Source organism: Papaver somniferum, unplaced genomic scaffold (genome assembly GCF_003573695.1).
Source record: "Papaver somniferum cultivar HN1 unplaced genomic scaffold, ASM357369v1 unplaced-scaffold_84, whole genome shotgun sequence".
NCBI classification, from domain to species: domain Eukaryota; kingdom Viridiplantae; phylum Streptophyta; class Magnoliopsida; order Ranunculales; family Papaveraceae; genus Papaver; species Papaver somniferum.
In genome coordinates, this window is record NW_020651415.1 from 1,112,389 (window position 1) to 1,127,057 (window position 14,669).

The window sequence follows — 14,669 nt, forward strand, 5'->3', positions numbered from 1 at the left end:
CCTTCTGTACGTTATGCTGGTGATACAGTCTTGATCTTCCTGAGGATTCTTCAGCCCATTCTATCTCCTTCCTGGAGCAATTTCACATTCAAGGGAAACCAAATATTCCTAAACATATGCAGACACTAATTCCTGCAAATTCCACACAATACATCATATAAAATTAATGAGAGTAGTGGTTGATTTCCGGTAGCAAATACAGCTCAAAACTTGTTTTCTTTCATGATTTGTCACCTTGAAACTCAACTAATTCGACCCATTCTTCCTAGACTCGTCACAACCTTAATACACTGCTACAGAAGTAGAACAAAACGGAGAAAATTCATTCATTTTCACCCTTACGCCTCATCAATTAGTGCTAGCATTGACTAAAGGACTATCAATGAAAAAATCTGTTATCGATACAATTTCAATTTTTTTTACCTTGTTTGCAGCTGCTGCACAGAGATTTCAACTCAGGAAGAACTTGTCTCTCACGCATTTTCTCAAACACCTTGCTGGTGATTCATGAAATGCACTTGCTGGCGATTCACGAAATCCACTTGCTGGTGATTCGTGAACCCCCTGTATCTCCTTCCCTGCATTGAATTCCAAATTTAACATCAACCCATATTCCTAATCTGTCCCAAACACTCAAACCACACCTTAATATTCTACCACCAAATGAATAACTATCTCTCTAACACTTTCTTCTACAATTATAACCTCCTCTTTTGTAGACACCATTTTTGAACCATTTCCAATACTTGATATTTTTTTCATTCAATTTCATTTATACCACCACCAGACGATGAATTCATCTTTGTAACACCTTATTTTTCTTAAGAAATTGAGTCTCCTCTACATCTGATCCAATTTCATCACCAAAAAGTCAATAAATATAACAATCAGATAAAACTCATCAAAAACAGAAGTGGGTTTGTGATTAACCTCTCCTTAAACTGTCTTTTTCGTCTCAACATCTTCACTACACTAAATCTTCAATCCAGTGACTCAATCTCTTATAAACAACCACGATTAATGTTAATTAGGTTTGATATGATAAAAATCCCCAAGTTGTCTCTCGATTTTAGCAGAAGAAAAAATTGATTTACATGCACCAGAGAGAACCAGAGAGAAGAAGGAAGAAGAAGGTGAGAATCAATCTCTTTCTATTCTGCTATTACACGTACAGGAAGGGTAGTATAGTAATCTCACCACATCTATGAGATCTCCCTATATGATATTTCGGCGAGATTTTGACAAGTCAACGAGATAAATTGACCGAGACAGTTATAGTGGATGGAATCCGTTTAACTTGCCTAGTGTAGCAATAAATAAAAAAACTGGCCTAGAAACGAAAGTGAGGGTTCAGAACAGACCTATTTCTGCATATAATCCTTTTTTATTCTATGACTTTTTTCAGTGAAGTTAAGAGTTAAGAAATCCAAGTATGATAAAGAAAGCTAGAAACTGAAAAGCAGAAGTAATGTCCAAGACATAGAAGACTCAGGGTAAGGTGGCCAAGAGTGCCCATCCTAAGGGAGCAAATCTTGGTGGTGGTGGTGGAAAGCATTAAGCAATGTTTTTCTGCTTTAACAGACTAGGAATTTTGTTATTACTATATTTTTAGAAAAACCTTTATATGTTATCATGCATAATTTTGAATACAGAGGATCCAACTAGCCTACATTTTATATCAATCCTGTTTGTTTCAAGTTTTCGCATGGAAATGCTATATCAAACTGATAAACCAAGTGTGTTGACATTATTGGGATTCGATAGGTTCCTCTATTTCATAGTTTTTTCATTTTGATTTATGCTTGGTGGGGTTATATTTATGTTGTCTTTAGGAAGTTCTAACTTTATCCATGAAATGGTGGTGTTTGTTTGCACTTTAGATGGCTTGAGCTAGAATGGTGGTGTGAAGTGAGCTGGATGAATTGGAAAGATTGCAGTTGAAGCAACGAAAAGAATGGATAGTGGCTCAGGTTGTGATGCAGCAAGGAATGCATGTATGCATGGAAGGATTGCAAGATTCTGCACCATTATGGTGCAACACTGACTTGGTGCAAGGCAGGATGGCGCCCATGCAAGATGGCTTTGAACATCTCTTTGCTTTAACATTTACAATTTCGCTTTAAAAATTTACAAGTTCGACTCCGTGCCATTACAACGAAACTAAATTGTAGGTGCAAAATTTAATTTTGCGTCAATTTTTTCGGTCGGCCCTCCCACCATGACAACGTTCATCTAGTTTTAATTGTGAGTTTATGTGTTGTACGCACGTCTCTATTGTTATCTAAAAGATTCTGCTAAGCGGAGAAATTAAACTTAAAATATACTCGGTCTTCTATGAGTTTGATCTTATCTTTGCCCCGGATTACAATTAGGCTTATTTTTTATTATTACTACATCCGTCCCATTATTAGTTGATCTACATTCGTTCAACTAATAGTGGGACGGAGGTAGTATTATTTAACGGTTTTATCACCTTACTATGAACTGCGACACATTGGGTATTGAGTAATTTTGCTCTTTTTTTAGTCTAGTCTAATACGTCGAATTTATTATTTCCTTCGAGAATGTACTGGATCACTGCTATTTCTCCAGATTTTAAAGAAGAAAACCGTGACGTTTAAAAAGTAAGAAAAAGATGCATAATGGAAGTTCAAAGGAGACCAAAAGGGATTGAGAGAAAACTTGTAGCTTGCTTTTGAAAGTTCCCACTAACTGCAAGGAGAAATGGAGAATTGGAGGAAAATCTCGACTACCATCAAGGTCTAAACGGCGGTGCTTGTATTTCAGCCTCGTTTATCTGAACATTATTTTGTTTTCTCTTAATCAGCTTAATCCAAAGATTTTCGGGATTTATTAGGCGGCTATCTGATTAGAAAATGATTAACAGACTTATACATATTTTATTCATAATAGTTGGTAATTAATCATTCAGTGTACAGATGGCATTATAATATAGTGGTAAGCCGCTGGGTGATGATATATTTGCTTTTGTAGCAAACTCAGATAGAAATTTATTGGTCAAAGACAAAAACAGAAATTTGAAGAGGTATAACCCTGAATTTCGAAAGAGAAAATGAAGGAAAAAAAATAAATACTTTTAATCGAATCTAAATGTGAGTAAGACGCACATCTTTATCTTTCCTTAGATCAAAGTAGTCAAACAATCTGTTCAACATGAAACTCAAAACCATGGAAAACTAAAGGAAATAAAGGGGAGTTGTTTTTGTGGTGACACTTGTATGGCTTTTCATCAATTTCTTTGGTAAGAAACTCTTTGGTAAGCAACATTTGCAGACATATGCACCCACTGCTATTTACTTGCTAACATTTAAAATTTCCATTTGAGTCATTTTTCTATGTCATTGAAAACCTCAATTTCTGAAAGCAGTAGTTATTGATAATATTTACGCGGTGAATAAATCGGTAGGTACGCGGTGAATAAATCGGTAGGTACAGCAGGACAGGTAATCAATACTTCTAAATCAGTAATCATGTATTACCCGTGATTAGATTAGATAAAGGTTAGTAATTTTCAACAGTTCTTTGATATGCTGGAAACATCAAAATCTCAAATCTATCTAGGAGTCCAATTCAAACAAGGAAGAGCATCTAACCACACCTTTACGCCACTCCTACAAAGATTAGACCGAAAAGCTAAAGGATGGATGACAAAATGCGTAAACCAAGCTAGAGATTAATAATCATTATAACCTCCCTAATCCCAATCTCAAATCACCTTATCCAAACACAAAAGCTACCCGTCAATGTCCACAAACAAATAAATCGTATAACGAGGAATTTCTTCTGGGACATGATTCTTCAGTTAAAAATCTTCATCCTATAGGTTGGGACAAGGTAACAAAAACAATATCTGAAGGAGGATTAGGCATAAGGAAAAGCAGTGATCATAACAAAGCTCTTCTCATGAAAATAATCAGGAATTTGCATGAACAACCTAACTCCATCCGTGGAAGTCTTCTCAGTGAAAAATATCTCAATCAATAACCAACTCTACAGGGGATCAATACATACCATCTTCTTCCAGCGCCCAACGGAGACAACTAGCATCAATTGTCCCTACCATGCAACAACTGATATTTCATCGTATTGGAAATGGACTATCAACACAAATAGAATCCAACTGGATTCCACATACCCCAAACCTAGATCTAACCCAATGTTACCCGTTCCAAATGGTAGATGATATCATAGATCCAATCACTCATAATTGGAAAACCAGGAAAAATAAATACACTACCCAATCTTGTATCCCAGAAAATCATGAATAACCACCTACCCAAAGATAACACCTAAGACAAAATTATTTGGCCCCATTCAAAATCGGAAAAATACACTACTTCATCGGGATACAAATGTCTAACCCATAGTCAACCTAATCACACCCCCCTCCCACAAACCAAATTCCTGTGGACCTTACCGTGTCCACCAAAAATTCATCTTTACTTGTGGAAATCAATCAATGGAGGGTTACCAACTTTCTATATCCTCCATCACATCCATTTGACCAACTCTGACATTTTTCCAGATGCAATTTAGCTCCGGAGTCTACAACTCACCTGCTAATTCACTGTCCAACGACAACTATATTTTGGAACACTTTATTCTCTCAAACCCCAGACACATCAAATCCCAACAATTGACTCTCTTTTGCTTTAACACCTCATACAAGCATCTCCAAGATCCTTCAACAATCAGCACCAACATCAGTCCTTTCATTTTTCTATTTTCTATTCTGGACATTATGGTTAGTTAGGAATGATTTAATATATATACCAACAAAAGCAAACATCAGCAACAGAAATCCTTGCTTGGGCGGCTCAAAAACAACAAAAAGAATATTAGGAGGCGCTACAATCCTTACCTCCAGTTCTACCGGGAGATTCTCCAATATTGAACCACTCAGGAAACACCAAAAGAATCTCAACAATCTCGGTAGGATGGTTCACCCCAAACATGAACTGGATTAAGATCAACACTGATGGAGCGACCAGGGGTCATCCCGGTTTAGCGGGTGAAGGTTTCATTTGTAGAGACTCCAACGCGGGAAAAGTCATGGCTCTAGCTCAACCTTTGGGAATTACAACTTCCTTAACTGCAGAAACTTGGGCTATGATTTTTGCATCAATAATAGCTACATAAAGGAAATGGCCAAAAGTTCTCTTTGAGACAGACTCAAAGAACCTTCTGCACTTCATCACATCTCCATATCCTCCCCCTTGACATATCTCAGGGATGATTGAAGAAATAAAGATTATGATGCAACAGATTTATCAGACTACTATACCACAACTACAGAGAAGGGAATCAAGCAGCAGATGGTTTGACCAATAATGCATCAGATGGAAGTCAAATGGGGAACTTTTCAACCAAAATTTGGGACCAGGCAATTCCAGATTTTATAAGTCAAATTTTTTTTGGTGACTTCGTGGGTACTATATATCCGCGTCAAGTTGTAACCTAATTTTTAATTTAATAAATTACATTCTTCGAAAAAAAGAAAAAAAAATCAGCAAGTACCGTAGGAGCATTTTTTTTTTCTTAATGACTTATTATTCGATTATAAAGATGTTGTTGATTATAAAGATGTTGTTAACAAATGGGTGAATGATATTTTCCCAGTGATCACATGGTAAAAAAGAAAAAGTCGGACTCGAACTGATTAGTTACGTTTTTGGATAAAAAATTCGAATATTTACATCGGGTGATATACATTCGAATAATATCATGATATTTCTTAGTTGGTGGTTAATCATTCAGGTTTTCACCCGGGGGAGATCATTATTTAGATAACAGCATTATATGACAATAGTTTAAAACCAAGCATAGTAGTGTTAATGTTTTATTCAAACAACAATCGATAATCAGAGAAGGCAGATAAAACTAGTAAGTAAGCCGACCTGTTCAACATGAAACTCAAAAACAAGTGAACAGTAAAGGTAAGGAAGCCATTGTTGCTGTTGCCGGGAAACTTGCGTGGCCTTTCTTTATATATACTTCATATGCAGCAGCAGACATATGTTCCGGAATCAGATTCTCATGCAGACACAAAAGCAGATATGCTTGTGCAATTATTCACACACTGACGACAGGATGCCGCGTTTCGGACATGTATCTCGCCCTCATAACAATATCCATTTTCATAATACCCCCACCAGTTCCACCATTGGCATAACTGCATTCAACGAATATACAATGACTTTAGACACATATGAATCTGCATATCCATCCATATATCTATCTAAGGAAGCTAGTAACATAAGAAGGAGATGAATAACATTCTAGTAGCTAGTATTAACAACCACCAACACAACAGAGAAGAAACCCATAACTAGAGCAGAGATTTTTGCCATGATTAAATTCCTACGGATTCATAATACTATATATAGTTAGCTACATTTATAGCAGCAAATAACAAATTGGTATGTATCTACATAAAAACTAAAGTAGACTTTGTATATTTTATCGGTGATGTTCCAAGATGGGACGCACGTCTCAACATTTACCTACAAAGTGGAGCATAACTAAGCTTACAACATACTCGGTCTTCTCTAAGTTTGAGTTTATCTTGGCCTCAGATTACAAATAGGCTTATTCGTTTGCTGTTTTCTGTACATACCTGGAAAACACCAAAGGAGGATGTCAGCCTCCCCATATCCAAGAGGAGATGCTAGAGAGTATTCTATCCAAAACTGGGGAAGTCTCCCCATATCCTAGATGAAGCGCTATAGTGACCCTTTCCTATTGGCAAGTACTGCACAATCCAAGTCACGTCAATTCATAAAGAAGAATCTAAAGTACACATGTACAGTTGTGAGGACAGAGACAAGATAAGGAAAAATAGGAATGGACACATGGTTGACATTCGCACTTCAGGAAATGTCTATAAATAAGGGTCTTCTCTCAGCTAAGAGGGGGGAGAGCTAATTTCTTGTGGTTAATCATGTATTACTTCCTAGAGTGGGCTTCCAACTCTACTGTGATATTTATACCTATTACATTTGCAAGATAATTTTTATTTTCATTTTCGGCCATTTCTGTAGGCTTTTTAACAAGATAGTGGGAGCAGGGGCGGAGCCAGGTTTTAAGAATTGCGTGGGCAAGTTATAAATGGGTGGACATTTAAGGGGATGCAAAATGGGTAAAAATGGATATATCCGGCTAAAATATGAAAAATTGGGCTTGGAAACCATATGGGATGGGTGGGCAAGTGCACACCCACCCTTCCATGTGGCTCCGCCCCTGAGTGGGAGCAGAAATGGAATGATATACATCAAACAGTAAGCCGTCTAGGATACCAGAGATTGCTAATTAGAGTGATGCACGAGTATGATGTATATTCTAAACAGGCCGTGCTTGGCATCACATTTATCTGCTTAAGTGTCTGATGCTATTGTCCGTCCTAGTCACTGGCGTGTTTACCTTTCAAGTAATGCTATCCGAATATAGAAAACAATTCTTGAGCTCTTCTGAATGATTGTCAATCTAAAAAAACTTAATAAAACTTTTGAGTGATGGGTCGGGTGTGGTGTTATTAGTTTTAGAGACTTTATTGTTCAACTAGAGAAACATTTACATACTAAATGTGCTTTGTTAGTTATGGTTTGTGCATTAATCATTCAATGATTTCTCGTACATTTACTTTCTTTTTCTTGCCAATGTGATTGGGAAGGCAGGAATTAGTAGGATAATAAATCAGTAATGTGATACAATTTTAAATCAATTGTTTGCTAGATTTGGTCATAATCTCTATCGAGCTTCCAAAATAAGAAAAGCGGCAAAAGTGCAATTCAATACATCTTTCATGAGTTTTTGTCGGCTTTGTTGCCCGCAGTTGTGCAATTCAATACATCTTTATGTTGTAATTCCTTCCATATGAAAATAAATTTACATAAATTTTCCTCTAACCTATATGGATAGCCTAAACAACTAAAGAGAAAAGGCAGTTGTGGATATTTTGTTGTAGCTATGACACTCATGTGGTGCGGTCTTCCATTAACTCTATATTTTCATATGCAACATGTGCAGACATATGCTCCTTTGCTAACAGAATCGTACGTGCACAATGGCTTAGTAAATATCTTGGCGCAAGCATCCACACACTGATCACAGGACGAGAATGGACCATCGTGTCTCACGCCATTACACAATCCATAATCATAATAGTCCCCGCTCGCACCTGTACTACCTCTATCACTGGCATAACTGCGCACAATCATAAGAATTATTAAAGGAAATTCAGAAAAAGTAACAGAGTTTACTGAAAATCCAAATTGTACATACCGCTGTCTGTATTCTTCTATTGAGTTACCATTATCAAAGAAACCATCACCATATTCTGCTTTATTTTTCCTCAACAATCTTCTCGATAATCTTCACAAATCACCAAACAATTATTTAATGATTAGTAAAAGTAAAAATAAATGATAAAACCTCTTGAACAAACTTATATATCAAAGTAAAAAGATTAGAATGGTACATACTGGTTTCTGTATTTTTGTATAAAGTTATCAATATCTGCAGAGAATTCACCGCCATTAACTCTGATGAACTCTGGTTTAGTTTTCTTCAATCCATATGGCGTCTTCCTAAATAATCTTCACAAATCAGCATAAGAAATTGCGTTAAGTGTAACGATATGGTAAGCCTAGCTAGAAATGTCGGAAAACATTACATGAGAAAAATATATTTGGCGTATGTAAGCTACTAAAAAGAGAAAGACATTAACGTTAAATTTTTGGATTGGTAGTACTTACCCGGATTGGATAACCACCAGCATAACACAGAGAAAACCAATAGCTACAACAGAAGCTTTTTCCATGAGTGATTGGATATGATGGATAGTGGTTTGATTTGTGAAGATACAGAAGATCATTTATAACCAAAACATACTAATACCATTTTTTTTTCTTTTTTTCTTGGTACTAATACCAATTTGGTTATAACTTACCTATAAAAGTTTGATTGATTGGTCAACTCCGGTAATAGTGTGCACGTATGGATACTTACGCTAAGGAGTCGCCAAATAGCACCATAAATTAAGCTTAACATAAGCTTGGTCTTCTACGACTTCTGAGATTATCCGCGTTCCATACATAACAGAATAGGAAAAGAAAAAAAGACTATACAAAAAATAATAATTCCGTGGACTAGTTTCATCTCACAATGGATGATGATGTTCAAGAATCCTCATCATATAGGGATAGCCGGATAGTGTCTAATGAGCTGTGCATGAAACTTCTGAAATGCTATTCAAACATCCTTGAAATACGATGATGTTTTATGTAGTTGGAGACTTGGTGCTGATGGTGGTCCAATGATAATTTATTCCATCCGGGTATCACAATTGCAATAGATTAGCCATCTTCCATTTGAATTTCCAAAGATTAGTTCTTAATTATGGCGATTAATTATGCTAAATTATGCTGCTACTTGGCGACTCCTCTTGAGTAAGTATCCATAGGTGCATACTATGACCGGCTATTGAGACGTGCACACAATTATGCAAATTCTCTGATAAAATGAACTAAGTCAAGTTAATCACCGGCAGAGATGACGGAATATCCATAAATGATTTCCGACCATTTAATCAGATTATAGTCTTTTTCGATAAGAGATGCTCTTTAAAAAAAGGAGTAATTTGCCCATGAATTTGTCGATCCACACAAACACAGATGGTGATTGAAAGCGATGTAGTGATGATTTGTCGATGTTTTTGAATCGAGATAAGCAAGCCACGAGCCATACATTAAAATTTGAAGAATTCGCCGATGAAGAAAAATCGTCCCAAAACAGCGAAAAAATATGTTAAAAGACACCAGAAACGATGTAAAACATCTTATTCCATTACCAAATATTTTGAAAGAAAAAGAATTCTTGCTCAGTCTTGTCAAAAGGACCAAATTTGAACAAGGCAGCCGAATTATTTTTTTTTTCCTTTTGAAAAAGTGAGGAGAAAGAGAGAAGAGAGAGGAAAGAGAAATTTATAATGACAATAATCAATTAGAAAAGTAATTTTTAGAATTACCCCTTTGATTAGTGAGATAACACATTTATTTATGGAAAAAAATTTAAACCAATTAGTTTAACTAATTAGAGACGGAGGTAATATATTACTATTCAACTCCACCACCAACATGACTAAAACGCATAAGATTTTTTAATTCCATTGGTTTAACCAATATGACAATGGCCATATACCATGTTTTCATCAATTAGTCTCCTCATGACTATGTATTAGTTAACTACTGAAAAAAAATTAAAAAAATAAATTAAACTGACATGTGTAAAAGTTTGTTGTATAGAGAGACAAAACACTGAAGCATAAAAGAGACAAAAAAGAAGGAGGAGAATCAGATGTGTTGCATTCATTGATTAATCTCATATAAATATAAGAGGGAGATAACTCTAGCTATTACATGTGTTAGCTTGAAATGTGAGATGGTATTACATGTGTCTAGAAGAAGGGAGGTGCATGACATGTGTCCAAAGATAAGGGAGGTGCTTGACATGTGGTCATCCACACATATTCCTACAACACCCCCCTTGGATGACCACAATTGTAAACTAACTGCTTTGTCAAAACCTTCCCAGAAAACATTTGTTGATGAAAAACTGGTCAAAGGAGAAAGACACTTGAGATTCTGAAATGGCGTCGCTTGTCAGGACTCTTCTCATTTGTAGAACTGTGTCAGGAAAAACACTTTGCGGAAAAACCCGAACACTTGAGAGGATAAGAATAACCTCAAACAAGAAGTTATATTTCTGGTGATACTGTTATCTCATTAATAGGAAAACTTGCCGAGTAATAAAACCCTATGAGAAAAATAACCTCGGTGAAGGAAAAGAGTGCAACACACCTTTATGTCAACATCACATAAAAATCTGATATCGACATCTCCCCATGACTTTCATTATGGTATTATTGTCGTCTCATTAAAAACCTTTTCGAATAACAAAACCCATTGGGAAAAGTAACCTCGGTGAAGGAAAAAATTTCAACATACCATCCGGTGTTCCCCTGATGCAGGACAATTTCTTTAGTCTAATACAGTCATGGGAATGGACAATTCTTGTAGTCCCATGGAGTCATGGAAGTTCAGACAATCTCTTTAGTCCTATACTTCTCACATGTTTTTCAAATGCGGTCTTAGGTAATGACTTAGTGAATAAGTCTGCCACATTTTTGCAAGACTTTACTTTACTAAATTGAATGTTTACGAGACATTGTTGTTGCTGATTGTAAAAGAACTTCGGTGATATATGTTTCGTATTATCACCCTTGATATACCCTTGCTTCATCTGTTCGATGCAAGCTTCATTATCTTCGTAAATGCAAGTTGGCTCTTCGGTGGTAGAACTCAAACCACATGTCCCTCGAATATGTGTAATGACATACCTTAACCATATACACTCACGAACCGCCTCATGTAGGGAAACACTTTCAGAGTGGTTCGTGGAGGTAGCCACAAGAGTTTGCTTTGTCGATCTCCAGGATATCGCTGTATTCATATCCAGTTTTGGATCGACCTTTGTGTGGGTCTAAGAGGTACCCAACATCAGCAAAACCAACCAAAACATTATTTGGTGTTTTGGTGTTTTGGTGTAAGAGGTCGCAATTACATTAACATCCCTCCTTTTGTCTTTGTAGAGATAAAATAAACCCAAGTCAATGGTTCCCTTGAGGTATCTAAAGATATTCTTTATACCATTCCAATGACGTTGCGTTGGCGCTGGGCTATATCTAGCTAACAAATTCACTGAGAATGAGATATCTGGTTGAGTACATTGTGTTAAGTACAATAATGCGCCTATTGCACTTAGATAGGGATATTCAGCTCCCAATACATCTTCTCCATTTCCTTTGGAAGAAATGGATCCTTATGTACATCTAAAGTTCGACCAACCATGGGAGTGCTAACAGGGTGCACTTTGTCCATATTAAATTGGCTAAGTATCTTTTGGACATATGTAGACTGGTGGATTAATATTCTACAAGCTCGATGTTCCAGTTCAAGTCTTAGACACATCCGAGTTTTCCCAAAATCTTTCATCTCAAATTTGGATTTCAAATAGCTTGTGGTTTTTTTTATTTCGTCAAGAGTACCCACTGTGTTCATATCGTCGACATAGATGACTATAATTCCAAATTCGGAACTTGTTTTCTTTATAAACACGCAGGGGAACAATCCATTATTTGTATATCCCTTCCGGATCAAATAATCACTTAGACGGGTATACCACATCCGCCCAAATTGTTTTAATCCGTAAAGTGAGCGTTTCAATTGAATTACAAACGTACTTCGTGGTTTAGAGTTACTTGATTCGGGCAACGAAAGTCAATCTGGAACTTTCATGAATATATCTGTATCAAAATCCCCATAGAGATATGCGGTGACCACATCCATAAGCTTCATTTCAAGTCCTTCTGAATCTACTAAGCTGACTAAGTAACGGAACATTATGATGTCCATTACAGGGGAGTACGTTTATTCGTAATCAATCCCAGGGCGTTGTGAGAAACCTTGCGCCACAAGGTGAGCCTTATATCTCAAAAATTCGTTCTTCTCGTTACGCTTTCTGACGAATACCCATTTATGTCCTACAGGCTTTACACCTGGTGGGATTAGCACTACCGCACCATATACCTATCTTTTTGCCAGTGAATCTAGTTCAGCCCGGATTGCATCTCTCCACTGAGACCAATTTGCTCTCTTTTGGTATTCTGCAATAGAGCGTGGTCTGATATCATCTTGCTCTATAATCTATTGAGCAACATGAAACTCGACAAAACAGATTTAACATGAAACTCGAAACACAAGGACAAAGAAAAGAAAGGAAAGGAAAGCTATTGAAAGCTTTGTTGCTGTTGCTGGGACACTCATGCTGCCCTTTATTTTATTTCGCACACAGCATTTGCAAGTGTATGGTCCCGTGTTTACAGAATCAAATAAGCATATTGAAAGTATAGTTGATGGGCAAGAAGCATGGCAATCTCACACGGCAAAAAGGTTCTGATATCTAACTGCCGGTCGACATCACACAGTCCATGATCTTCTGGAGAAGCCGCAGGTCCTGCACCACTGACATAACTGCATTCAACCAAAAAACTTATTAGACTAATTCATTTTTGTTTCAAAAAGTACGGTGGCTTATTGGGATTATTCATGAGCCATACTTACGCGGATTTGAGAACTACCAACACAACAAAGAACAAGCCGAAAACTGGAAAAGAACTTCTTGCCATGATTAATTCCTATTTATTTTATTTGATTAATACAATTAGCGGTTTGATTTGTGAATATTCATGTTAGATAGTAAGCTATATTTATAGCGACAAATACCAACGATTATTTGGTCAAATTTATCAATAATCAAAATTAGATTGACTAACGTTATTTAATTGATGAATTTGCATCTTTGTGTGCACTTCTCAATTACCTTAAAGATTCCCCAAAGAACAGCATAAGTAATCTTAAAAATCAAAATATACAAATTTGAGCTTATCTTGAGCGCTCCAGTTTTCAATATTATTATTGTTTAACATTATCCTTCAATGATCAATGTACAGTATTCATATATTCATATGGTGCTTTGTTTACAATGGTCTGGCAGTTAGACTGGAATGTAAATTATGTAATTGCCAGTATATTGTTTGGGATAGTGACGGATCTATCAAGGGGCTACCTAGATGAACAAAATGTTCAACATGAAACTAAAAATCAGGGAAAAAGAAAGCAAAGCAAAGGAAGTTGTTGCTGTTGTTGCTCCTGTGCCACTCGGGTGGCCTTTTATTCAACATGGTTCAAATAACAATCGATGATCTGGGATGACCAATTAAACTAATTAATCAACCCGTTCATCATGAAACTCAAAAATAAGGAGAAGGAAACAAAAATAAAGGAACTTCTTGTTGCTGCTGCTGCGGCACTTCTGCTGCCAGATACGCAACATTTGCAGGTGTATAATGTTGTGTTGGTAGTATCAGATGCGCATATTGAAGTAAGAGTAAATGATGCGCTCTTGCAAGCAAATTCGCAGGACTTACAAGACAAATATTTTCCAATAGGTACCTGCTGGTCGGCATCACATAGTCCTGAGGAATCTATGCCATTGACATAGCTGCATTTAACAAAAAAAGTACTTAAACTTCAAGTTTATGTAAAAATAAAGTTAACCAATTCGATAAGTAGTACTTACGCGGATTGGAGAACCATGTACACAACAAAGCAGAAGCCAAAAACCAGTGAAGAACTTTTTCCCATGATTAACTCCTAAATATAGATTTGATTGATATAATTAGTGGTTTGATTTGTGAACATTCATGTTAGATTGTAAGCTATATTTATAGTGACAAACACCTATGTTTTCTGGTTAAATTACATTAATATCATTAAGAATATTATAATTGACTAAGGTTATTTATTGGTGAACTTGTGTGTACGTCTCAATTACCTCTTAGCTAAAGCTCTGTGAGAGGTTGTTTTCTGGGTCGTACAAGCCAAACAAAACGGAAAATTTTTTGATCCCCCAGTGCTGGATCAAATTTGATTTCGCGGCCTTATCACAGTTAGATAACACAGATGTGACATCATCTAACTCTTGACTTAACTGTAGTTTATACTCGAGTAAACTTTCGTATCTTCATTTAA

The 14,669-nt window shown here is 36.4% G+C and overlaps 1 long non-coding RNA gene across 1 annotated transcript; it reads right to left on the bottom strand.

The window, feature by feature from the left end:
- Positions 1–13,538: 13,538 nt before the first annotated feature.
- On the bottom strand, positions 13,539–14,350 carry LOC113345850. Its single transcript, XR_003358325.1, has 2 exons — positions 14,218–14,350; positions 13,539–14,139 (listed from the first exon to the last, which is right to left on the bottom strand). It is a non-coding gene; the product is annotated as an uncharacterized LOC113345850 (long non-coding RNA).
- Positions 14,351–14,669: the final 319 nt, after the last annotated feature.